Here is a 12,758-nt window from a genome sequence, read left to right on the forward strand (position 1 = left end):
CATCTCGCCCTATTCACCATCCCACCCTATTCACCATCCCACCCTATTCACCATCCCACCCTATTCACCATCCCAACCTATTCACCACCCCGCCCTATTCACCATCCCAACCTATTCACCATCCCACCCTATTCACCATCCCACCCTATTCACCATCCCACCCTATTCACCATCCCACCCTATTCACCACCCCACCCTATTCACCATTCCAACCTATTCACCATCCCACCCTATTCCCCATCCCACATGGCACCCTATTCATCATCCCACCCTATTCACCACCCCACCCTATTTACCATCCCACATGGCACCCTATTCACCATCCCACCCTATTCACCATCCCACCCTATTCACCATCCCGCCCTATTCACCACCCCGCCATATTCACCATCTCGCCCTATTCACCATCCCACCCTATTCACCATCCCACCCTATTCACCATCCCAACCTATTCACCACCCCGCCCTATTCACCATCTCGCCCTATTCACCATCCCACCCTATTCACCATCCCACCCTATTCACCATCCCAACCTATTCACCATCCCACCCTATTCACCATCCCACTCTATTCACCACCCCACCCTATTCACCATCCCACCCTATTCACCACCCCACCCTATTCACCATCCCACCCTATTCACAGTCCCATCCTATTCACCATCCCACTCTATTCACCACCCCACCCTATTCACCATCCCTTCCTATTCACCACCCCACCCTATTCACCATCCCACCCTATTCACAGTCCCATCCTATTCACCATCCCACCCTATTCACCATCCCACTCTATTCACCACCCCACCCTATTCACAATCCCATCCTATTCACCATCCCACCCAATTCACCATCCCACCCAATTCACCATCCCACCCTATTCACCATCCCACATGGCACCCTATTCACCATCCCACCCTATTCACCATCCCACCCTATTCACCATCCCACCCTATTCACCACCCCACCCTATTCACCATCCCACCCTATTCACCACCCCACCCTATTCACCATCCCACATGGCACCCTATTCACCATCCCACCCTATTCACTATCCCACCCTATTCACCATCCCACCCTATTCACCATCCCACATCCCACCGTATTCACCATCCCATCCTATTCACCATCCCACCATATTCACCATCCCACCCTATTCACCACCCCACCCTATTCACCATCCCACCCTATTCACCATGCCACCCTATTCCCCATCCCACATGGCACCCTATTCATCATCCCACCCTATTTACCATCCCACATGGGACCCTATTCACCATCCCACCCTATTCACCATCCCACCCTATTCACCATCCCACCCTATTCACCAACCCACATGGCACCCTATTCACCATCCCACCCTATTCACCATCCCACCCTATTCATCATCCCACCCTATTCACCATCCCACCCTATTCACCATGCCACCCTATTCACCATCCCACATGGCACCCTGTTCACCATCCCACCCTATTCACCATCCCACCCTATTCACCATCCCACCCTATTCACCACCCCACCCTATTCACCATCCCACCTATTCACCACCCCACCCTATTCAGATTCCCACCCTATTCACCATCCCACCCTATTCACCATCCCACCCTATTCACCATCCCGCCCTATTCACCATCCCACCCTAGTCACCACCCCACCCTATTCAACCACCCCACCCTATTCAACCACCCCACCCTATTCACCATCCCACCCTATTCACCATCCCACATGGCACCCTATTCACCATCCCACCCTATTCACCATCCCACATGGCACCCTATTCACCATCCCACCCTATTCACCATCCCACCCTATTCACCATCCCACCCTATTCACGACCCCACCCTATTCACCACCCCACCCTATTCACTCTCCCACATGGCACCCTATTCACCATCCCACCCTATTCACCATCCCACCCTATTCACCACCCCACCCTATTCACATCCCACCCTATTCGCCATCCCACCCTATTCACCATCCCACCCTATTCACCACCCCACCCTATTCACCATCTCACCCTATTCACCATCCCACCATATTCACCATCCCACCCTATTCACCATCCCACCCTATTCACCATCCCACCCTATTCATCATCCCACATGGCACCCTATTCACCATCCCACCCTATTCACCATCCCACCCTATTCACCATCCCACCCTATTCACCATCCCACATGGCACCCTATTCACCACCCCACCCTATTCACCATCCCACATGGCACCCTATTCACCATCCCACCCTATTCACCATCCCACCCTATTCACCATCCCACCCTATTCACGACCCCACCCTATTCACCACCCCACCCTATTCACTATCCCACATGGCACCCTATTCACCATCCCACCCTATTCACCGTCCCACCCTATTCACCACCCCACCCTATTCACATCCCACCCTATTCGCCATCCCACCCTATTCACCACCCCACCCTATTCACCATCTCACCCTATTCACCATCCCACCATATTCACCATCCCACCCTATTCACCATCCCACCCTATTCCCCATCCCACCCTATTCATCATCCCACATGGCACCCTATTCACCATCCCACCCTATTCACCATCCCACCCTATTCACCATCCCACCCTATTCACCATCCCACATGGCACCCTATTCACCACCCCACCCTATTCACCATCTCACCCTATTCAACATCCCACATGGCACCCTATTCACCATCCCACCCTATTCACCATCTCACCCTATTCACCATCCCATATGGAACCCTATTCGCAATCCCATTCTATTCACCATCCCATCCTATTCATCATCCCACCCTATTCACCATCCCACCCTATTCACCATCCCACCCTATTCACCATGCCACCCTATTCACCATCCCACATGGCACCCTGTTCACCATCCCACCCTATTCACCATCCCACCCTATTCACCATCCCACCCTATTCACCACCCCACCCTATTCACCATCTCACCTATTCACCACCCCACCCTATTCACCATCCCACCCTATTCACCATCCCACCCTATTCACCATCCCACCCTATTCACCATCCCGCCCTATTCACCATCCCACCCTAGTCACCACCCCACCCTATTCAACCACCCCACCCTATTCAACCACCCCACCCTATTCACCATCCCACCCTATTCACCATCCCACATGGCACCCTATTCACCATCCCACCCTATTCACCATCCCACATGGCACCCTATTCACCATCCCACCCTATTCACCATCCCACCCTATTCACCATCCCACCCTATTCACGACCCCACCCTATTCAACACCCCACCCTATTCACTATCCCACATGGCACCCTATTCACCATCCCACCCTATTCACCATCCCACCCTATTCACCACCCCACCCTATTCACATCCCACCCTATTCGCCATCCCACCCTATTCACCATCCCACCCTATTCACCACCCCACCCTATTCACCATCTCACCCTATTCACCATCCCACCATATTCACCATCCCACCATATTCACCATCCCACCCTATTCACCATCCCACCCTATTCATCATCCCATATGGCACCCTATTCACCATCCCACCCTATTCACCATCCCACCCTATTCACCATCCCACCCTATTCACCATCCCACATGGCACCCTATTCACCACCCCACCCTATTCACCATCTCACCCTATTCAACATCCCACATGGCACCCTATTCACCATCCCACCCTATTCACCATCTCACCCTATTCACCATCCCATATGGAACCCTATTCGCAATCCCATTCTATTCACCATCCCACCCTATTCACCATCCCACCCTATTCACCATCCCACCCTATTCACCACCCCACCCTTTTCACCATCTCACCCTATTCACCATCTCACCCTATTCACCATCCCATATGGAACCCTATTCGCCATCTTTGACTATTTCTACCCCATATTGAAATGAGGTGCTTGACGTGATTTTAATCTTTAACATTGTTTCGGCTCCCTTCAGGGTTTTTCAAAAAGATAATTACTACGGAGAAAGCAACGTCCTGTACAGTACACACACACACACACACACACACACACACACATTAGTTGAATATAGCAGTTAGAGAGATTTAAAATTAGCAGCATCCTTTTGGTTACCCTCGGATGACTCATGTACCTGGCAGGAGCGGTAGAGCCTCTCCCTCTGTATCGCTGCTATAACTGCTATGGCAGGACCTTACGTGTGTTCCAACATGTGGCCTGTTATGACAACATGGACTGAAAGTCAAGTGAGTCTGTGGACGGTGCTGTAGTGCATTCTGGGACTGTTCTCTCCCTCTGGTTCTACCTCAAGGGAGTTCCCTCTCTTCCTCCTCTCTCTCGCTCAACCCCCCTTGCCTCGATCTCTCCAGCCTCCATCTTGCCTCCTCTGCTCGGGTTGGCGTCTTGTAGTGAATGTGAGCTTCGAATGGAAATCAGTGGAGTGTGTGTGTGCGGAAGAGCAGGGTGACATGAGAGAACTTGGAAAGGAAACCAGGCCCGGGCTGCAGCATTCTGGATAAGTTGCAGGGGTTTGATGGCACAAGCGGGAAGCCCAGGCAACAGCGAGTCTCAGTAGTCCAGACGGGAGACTACAAGTGCCTGGATGAGGACCTGAAGTTTCTCCATTGAGTCCCCCTCTCTCCTCTATCCTTCTTGCCTCCCTCTCTTCCCTATGGTTTCTGTCTCCCTTAGTTGGCTAGGCCTGGTCATCCACTCCCCTGCATTCCCGTCCCCCCTCACCCGCCCCGCCCCGCCCCCCTCTCCTTTCCTCTGCCTTCCTCGTCTCTCTCTCTCCCCCTCAAAGGTTTTTCCTCCCCCAGGGCTCCTGTCCTCCACAGTTGGTAAGGGTCTGTCCCCAGCGATCTAGAGACGCCTCCTGCTTTAGGGGGATCCAGTCGACTGAACAATTTAAAATGACATCCGAGTTGCTGAACTGTAATCACAGATGTCTGTTTTATGTTGGCAGTACCCACACCTCTCTCTCTCCTTATCTCTCCCCGTCTCTCTCCCTCACTCTCGGTCTCTCTCCCTCACTCTCTGTCTCCCCACCCTCTGTGTCCCTCACTCTCTGTGTCCCTCACTCTCGTGATCTCTCTATCTCACTCTCTGTCTCCCTCACTCTCGTGCTCCCTCACTCTCTGTCTCCCTCACTCTCTGTCTCCCTCACCCTCTGTCTCCCTCACTCTCTGTCTCTCTCCCTCACTCTGTCTTCCTCACTCTCTGTCTCCCTCACTCTCTGTCTCCCTTTGTCTCTCTCTTACTCTCTTTCTGTCTCTCTCTCGCTCTCTTTCTGTTTCTCGCTCTCTTTCTGTCTCTCTCTCGCTCTCTTTCTGTCTCTCTCTCGCTCTCTTTCTGTCTCTCTCTCGCTCTCTTTCTGTCTCTCTCTCACTCTCTTTCTGTCTCTCTCTCTCTCTTTCTGTCTCTCTCTCGCTCTCTTTCTGTCTCTCTCTTGCTCTCTTTCTGTCTCTCTCTCTCTTTCTGTCTCTCTCTCGCTCTCTGTCTCTCTCTCTCTTTCTGTCTCTCTCTCGCTCTCTTTCTGTCTCTCTGTCTCTCTCTCGCTCTCTTTCTGTCTCTCTCTCGCTCTCTTTCTGTCTCTCTGTCTCTCTCTCGCTCTCTTTCTGTCTCTCTCTCGCTCTCTTTCTGTCTCTCTCTCACTCTCTTTCTGTCTCTCGCTCTCTTTCTGTCTCTCTCTCGCTCTCTTTCTGTCTCTCTCTCGCTCTCTTTCTGTCTCTCTCTCGCTCTCTTTCTGTCTCTCTCTCGCTCTCTTTCTGTCTCTCTCTCACTCTCTTTCTGTCTCTCTCTCGCTCTCTTTCTGTCTCTCTCTCTCTCTCTTTCTGTCTCTCTCTCTCTCTCTTTCTGTCTCTCTCTCGCTCTCTTTCTGTCTCCCATTACTGTATCATTCAGGGCCTCAAGTACACGTGATACGGCTGTACTCTCATTCTTTCAACGGTTTATGTCATTATGTAATTATTTAATCACTGGTAAAAGATAAATCAGCATGTTTAGCCGGTATACAGAAATGACACCTAATTTGCATATGGACTGACACGTCACATTTTCTGGCCTATCCAGACACAGGATCGATTGCCTCTAGGATGTGAACCTCGCAGCTCCCTCATACAATACGGCATGTGAAATGGGCCCAGCGACAGCAGAAAAAGCAGCATCGTCTCGCTGTGATGTTCTCAGATGGATTCGGAGCTCTCAACATTTCTCTTGGTCACAGAGGGTATATATATATGCGTCAGAAAACTGTCTGTCGTCCGTTAAATTAAAATGGCGCCAATTTTGTACTGTCATTAAGTATGATCGTATATGTTTTACTGTTAAGGTGAAATATTATAGTAAGTCGTTTATTAATTTGATTGAAATTCTTTGTAAATATAGTAACAATCATTTCGCTTTTGTTGAATAGGAAAATAGAATATGAATTGTCATATTGTCATCATATTTGTATTGGGTTCTTGAGCTTGTGTCCTCAAAAGTGAACACATATGTCTACCTATTTTTACCAGGAAGGTGCGCTTTTAATCTTTCTGGCGGTATAAGAATTACTAGGGATTATTTGTGACTCTCTCATGATAAATAATTACTAGGGATTATTTATGACTCTCTCATGATAAATAATTACTAGGGATTATTTATGACTCTCTCATGATAAATAATTACTAGGGATTATTTATGACTCTCTCATGATAAATAATTACTAGGGATTATTTATGACTCTCTCATGATAAATAATTACTAGGGATTATTTATGACTCTCTCATGATAAATAATTACTAGGGATTATTTGTGACTCTCTCATGATAAATAATTACTTTTGCGTCTATCTAAGAGGAAATCTACATTTTGAAATGTAAAAAAATAAATAAAAATAATAATAATAATTCTCTCCTCTTTCTCTCGTAGTGATGTTTTGAACTGCAGATTAAGCAACTACAGATGTAATCTGTCAAATCTTAATTTGACCAGTTTCTCCCAACACGAAAGTAATTCTGCAGAAGCAGTGGGAAATGTGATTTATTTATTGTGGATTACAATTAATGGATTTTTTTTTTTTTTTTTTTTTGTAAAAGTTGACACATTTTTAATTAGGATAAATCAAAGTCTGAAATGTTTTAAGTGGAAATTACAAACTTTGGAAGCCTTTTAAAAACATTAAATTCACTCCATTTTTTTTTTTTTTTTTGCGTTTCGTGCGGCACAGAAACGGTCTCCGTGACAACAAGGTGATCAGATGAAGAGAGTCCATCTGTATAAATTAATGTTCAGTATGAAGCCTATACTCTATACACGTACTGTGGTGTTTGCATTCAGATTGGCAAAATTGAAATAGGAACAGATCGTAATTTACTGGAGGGGGGTGTGGGGGCCTTTGGGGAGGTTTGTGTGGTATTTATTGGGCACAGGAGAGGGTAGTGTGATTTATTTCCTGATTAAGTGTTGCTCTTTGGATTGTTTTACTATGTAATTTACTCCACCCTGGTCACATGTCCTCATCTACCTGCATGCTCCTCTGTATCAAGGTGTTTTGGTACTTCCCTTAGGACCTAGACTTTTACTGTACCACAGGTCAATATAGTCTAACTATTACTGTACCACAGGTCAATATAGTCTAACTATTACTGTACCACAGGTCAATATAGTGTACCTATTACTGTACCACAGGTCAATGTAGTCTAACTATTACTGTACCACAGGTCAATATAGTCTAACTATTACTGTACCACAGGTCAATATAGTCTACCAGTCTATTACTGTACCACAGGTCAATATAGTCTAACTATTACTGTACCACAGGTCAATATAGTCTACCAGTCTATTACTGTACCACAGGTCAATATAGTCTAACTATTACTGTACCACAGGTCAATATAGTCTAACTATTACTGTACCACAGGTCAATATAGTCTACCAGTCTATTACTGTACCACAGGTCAATATAGTCTAACAGTCTATTACTGTACCACAGGTCAATATAGTCTAACAGTCTATTACTGTACCACAGGTCAATATAGTCTACCTATTACTGTACCACAGGTCAATATAGTCTACCAGTCTATTACTGTACCACAGGTCAATATAGTCTACCAGTCTATTACTGTACCACAGGTCAATATAGTCTAACTATTACTGTACCACAGGTCAATGTAGTCTACCAGTCTATTACTGTACCACAGGTCAATATAGTCTAACTATTACTGTACCGCAGGTCAATGTAGTCTAACTATTACTGTACCACAGGTCAATGTAGTCTACCAGTCTATTACTGTACCACAGGTCAATATAGTCTAACTATTACTGTACCACAGGTCAATATAGTCTAACTATTACTGTACCACAGGTCAATATAGTCTACCTATTACTGTACCACAGGTCAATATAGTCTACCAGTCTATTACTGTACCACGGGTCAATATAGTCTACCAGTCTATTACTGTACCACAGGTCAATATAGTCTAACTATTACTGTACCACAGGTCAATATAGTCTACCTATTACTGTCCCACAGGTCAATATAGTCTACCAGTCTATTACTGTACCACAGGTCAATATAGTCTACCAGTCTATTACTGTACCACAGGTCAATATAGTCTACCAGTCTATTACTGTACCACAGGTCAATATAGTCTACCAGTCTATTACTGTACCACAGGTCAATATAGTCTACCTATTACTGTACCACAGGTCAATATAGTCTACCAGTCTATTACTGTACCACAGGTCAATATAGTCTACCAGTCTATTACTGTACCACAGGTCAATATAGTCTACCAGTCTATTACTGTACCACAGGTCAATGTAGTCTACCAGTCTATTACTGTACCACAGGTCAATATAGTCTACCAGTCTATTACTGTACCACAGGTCAATATAGTCTACCAGTCTATTACTGTACCACAGGTCAATATAGTCTACCAGTCTATTACTGTACCACAGGTCAATATAGTCTAACTATTACTGTACCACAGGTCAATATAGTCTACCAGTCTATTACTGTACCACAGGTCAATATAGTCTAACTATTACTGTACCACAGGTCAATATAGTCTACCAGTCTATTACTGTACCACAGGTCAATATAGTCTAACTATTACTGTACCACAGGTCAATATAGTCTACCAGTCTATTACTGTACCACAGGTCAATATAGTCTACCAGTCTATTACTGTACCACAGGTCAATATAGTCTACCAGTCTATTACTGTACCACAGGTCAATATAGTCTACCTATTACTGTACCACAGGTCAATATAGTCTACCAGTCTATTACTGTACCGCAGGTCAATATAGTCTAACTATTACTGTACCACAGGTCAATATAGTCTACCAGTCTATTACTGTACCACAGGTCAATATAGTCTAACTATTACTGTACCACAGGTCAATATAGTCTAACTATTACTGTACCACAGGTCAATATAGTCTACCAGTCTATTACTGTACCACAGGTCAATATAGTCTACCAGTCTATTACTGTACCACGGGTCAATATAGTCTAACTATTACTGTACCACAGGTCAATATAGTCTACCAGTCTATTACTGTACCACAGGTCAATATAGTCTACCAGTCTATTACTGTACCACAGGTCAATATAGTCTACCAGTCTATTACTGTACCACAGGTCAATATAGTCTAACTATTACTGTACCACAGGTCAATATAGTCTACCAGTCTATTACTGTACCACAGGTCAATATAGTCTACCAGTCTATTACTGTACCACGGGTCAATATAGTCTAACTATTACTGTACCACAGGTCAATATAGTCTACCAGTCTATTACTGTACCACAGGTCAATATAGTCTACCAGTCTATTACTGTACCACAGGTCAATATAGTCTAACTATTACTGTACCGCAGGTCAATATAGTCTAACTATTACTGTACCACAGGTCAATATAGTCTACCAGTCTATTACTGTACCACAGGTGAATATAGTCTACCAGTCTATTACTGTACCACAGGTCAATATAGTCTACCAGTCTATTGCTGTACCACAGGTCAATATAGTCTACCAGTCTATTACTGTACCACAGGTCAATATAGTCTAACTATTACTGTACCACAGGTCAATATAGTCTACCAGTCTATTACTGTACCACAGGTCAATATAGTCTACCAGTCTATTACTGTACCACAGGTCAATATAGTCTACCAGTCTATTACTGTACCACAGGTCAATATAGTCTACCAGTCTATTACTGTACCACAGGTCAATATAGTCTACCAGTCTATTACTGTACCACGGGTCAATATAGTCTACCAGTCTATTACTGTACCACAGGTCAATATAGTCTAACTATTACTGTACCACAGGTCAATATAGTCTACCAGTCTATTACTGTACCACAGGTCAATATAGTCTACCAGTCTATTACTGTACCACAGGTCAATATAGTCTACCAGTCTATTACTGTACCACAGGTCAATATAGTCTACCAGTCTATTACTGTACCACAGGTCAATATAGTCTACCAGTCTATTACTGTACCACAGGTCAATATAGTCTACCTATTACTGTACCACAGGTCAATATAGTCTAACTATTACTGTACCACAGGTCAATATAGTCTACCAGTCTATTACTGTACCACAGGTCAATATAGTCTACCAGTCTATTACTGTACCACAGGTCAATATAGTCTACCAGTCTATTACTGTACCACAGGTCAATATAGTCTAACTATTACTGTACCGCAGGTCAATATAGTCTAACTATTACTGTACCACAGGTCAATATAGTCTACCAGTCTATTACTGTACCACAGGTCAATATAGTCTACCAGTCTATTACTGTACCACAGGTCAATATAGTCTACCAGTCTATTACTGTACCACAGGTCAATATAGTCTACCAGTCTATTACTGTACCACAGGTCAATATAGTCTAACTATTACTGTACCACAGGTCAATATAGTCTACCAGTCTATTACTGTACCACAGGTCAATATAGTCTACCAGTCTATTACTGTACCACAGGTCAATATAGTCTACCAGTCTATTACTGTACCACAGGTCAATATAGTCTACCAGGCTATTACTGTACCACAGGTCAATATAGTCTACCAGTCTATTACTGTACCACAGGTCAATATAGTCTACCAGTCTATTACTGTACCACAGGTCAATATAGTCTACCAGTCTATTACTGTACCACAGGTCAATATAGTCTACCAGTCTATTACTGTACCACAGGTCAATATAGTCTACCTATTACTGTACCACAGGTCAATATAGTCTACCAGTCTATTACTGTACCACAGGTCAATATAGTCTACCAGTCTATTACTGTACCACAGGTCAATATAGTCTAACTATTACTGTACCATAGATTAATATAGTCTACCAGTCTATTACTGTACCACAGGTCAATATAGTCTAACTATTACTGTACCACAGGTCAATATAGTCTACCAATCTATTACTGTACCACAGGTCAATATAGTCTACCTATTACTGTACCACAGGTCAATATAGTCTACCAGTCTATTACTGTACCACAGGTCAATATAGTCTACCAGTCTATTACTGTACCACGGGTCAATATAGTCTAACTATTACTGTACCACAGGTCAATATAGTCTACCAGTCTATTACTGTACCACAGGTCAATATAGTCTACCAGTCTATTACTGTACCACAGGTCAATATAGTCTACCAGTCTATTACTGTACCACAGGTCAATATAGTCTAACTATTACTGTACCCCAGGTCAATATAGTCTACCAGTCTATTACTGTACCACAGGTCAATATAGTCTACCAGTCTATTACTGTACCACGGGTCAATATAGTCTAACTATTACTGTACCACAGGTCAATATAGTCTACCAGTCTATTACTGTACCACAGGTCAATATAGTCTACCAGTCTATTACTGTACCACAGGTCAATATAGTCTAACTATTACTGTACCGCAGGTCAATATAGTCTAACTATTACTGTACCACAGGTCAATATAGTCTACCAGTCTATTACTGTACCACAGGTGAATATAGTCTACCAGTCTATTACTGTACCACAGGTCAATATAGTCTACCAGTCTATTACTGTACCACAGGTCAATATAGTCTACCAGTCTATTACTGTACCACAGGTCAATATAGTCTACCAGTCTATTACTGTACCACAGGTCAATATAGTCTAACTATTACTGTACCCCAGGTCAATATAGTCTACCAGTCTATTACTGTACCACAGGTCAATATAGTCTACCAGTCTATTACTGTACCACGGGTCAATATAGTCTAACTATTACTGTACCACAGGTCAATATAGTCTACCAGTCTATTACTGTACCACAGGTCAATATAGTCTACCAGTCTATTACTGTACCACAGGTCAATATAGTCTAACTATTACTGTACCGCAGGTCAATATAGTCTAACTATTACTGTACCACAGGTCAATATAGTCTACCAGTCTATTACTGTACCACAGGTCAATATAGTCTACCAGTCTATTACTGTACCACAGGTGAATATAGTCTACCAGTCTATTACTGTACCACAGGTCAATATAGTCTACCAGTCTATTACTGTACCACAGGTCAATATAGTCTACCAGTCTATTACTGTACCACAGGTCAATATAGTCTAACTATTACTGTACCACAGGTCAATATAGTCTACCAGTCTATTACTGTACCACAGGTCAATATAGTCTACCAGTCTATTACTGTACCACGGGTCAATATAGTCTAACTATTACTGTACCACAGGTCAATATAGTCTACCAGTCTATTACTGTACCACAGGTCAATATAGTCTACCAGTCTATTACTGTAC

Source organism: Oncorhynchus mykiss, chromosome 14, assembly GCF_013265735.2.
Source record: "Oncorhynchus mykiss isolate Arlee chromosome 14, USDA_OmykA_1.1, whole genome shotgun sequence".
Taxonomy (NCBI): domain Eukaryota; kingdom Metazoa; phylum Chordata; class Actinopteri; order Salmoniformes; family Salmonidae; genus Oncorhynchus; species Oncorhynchus mykiss.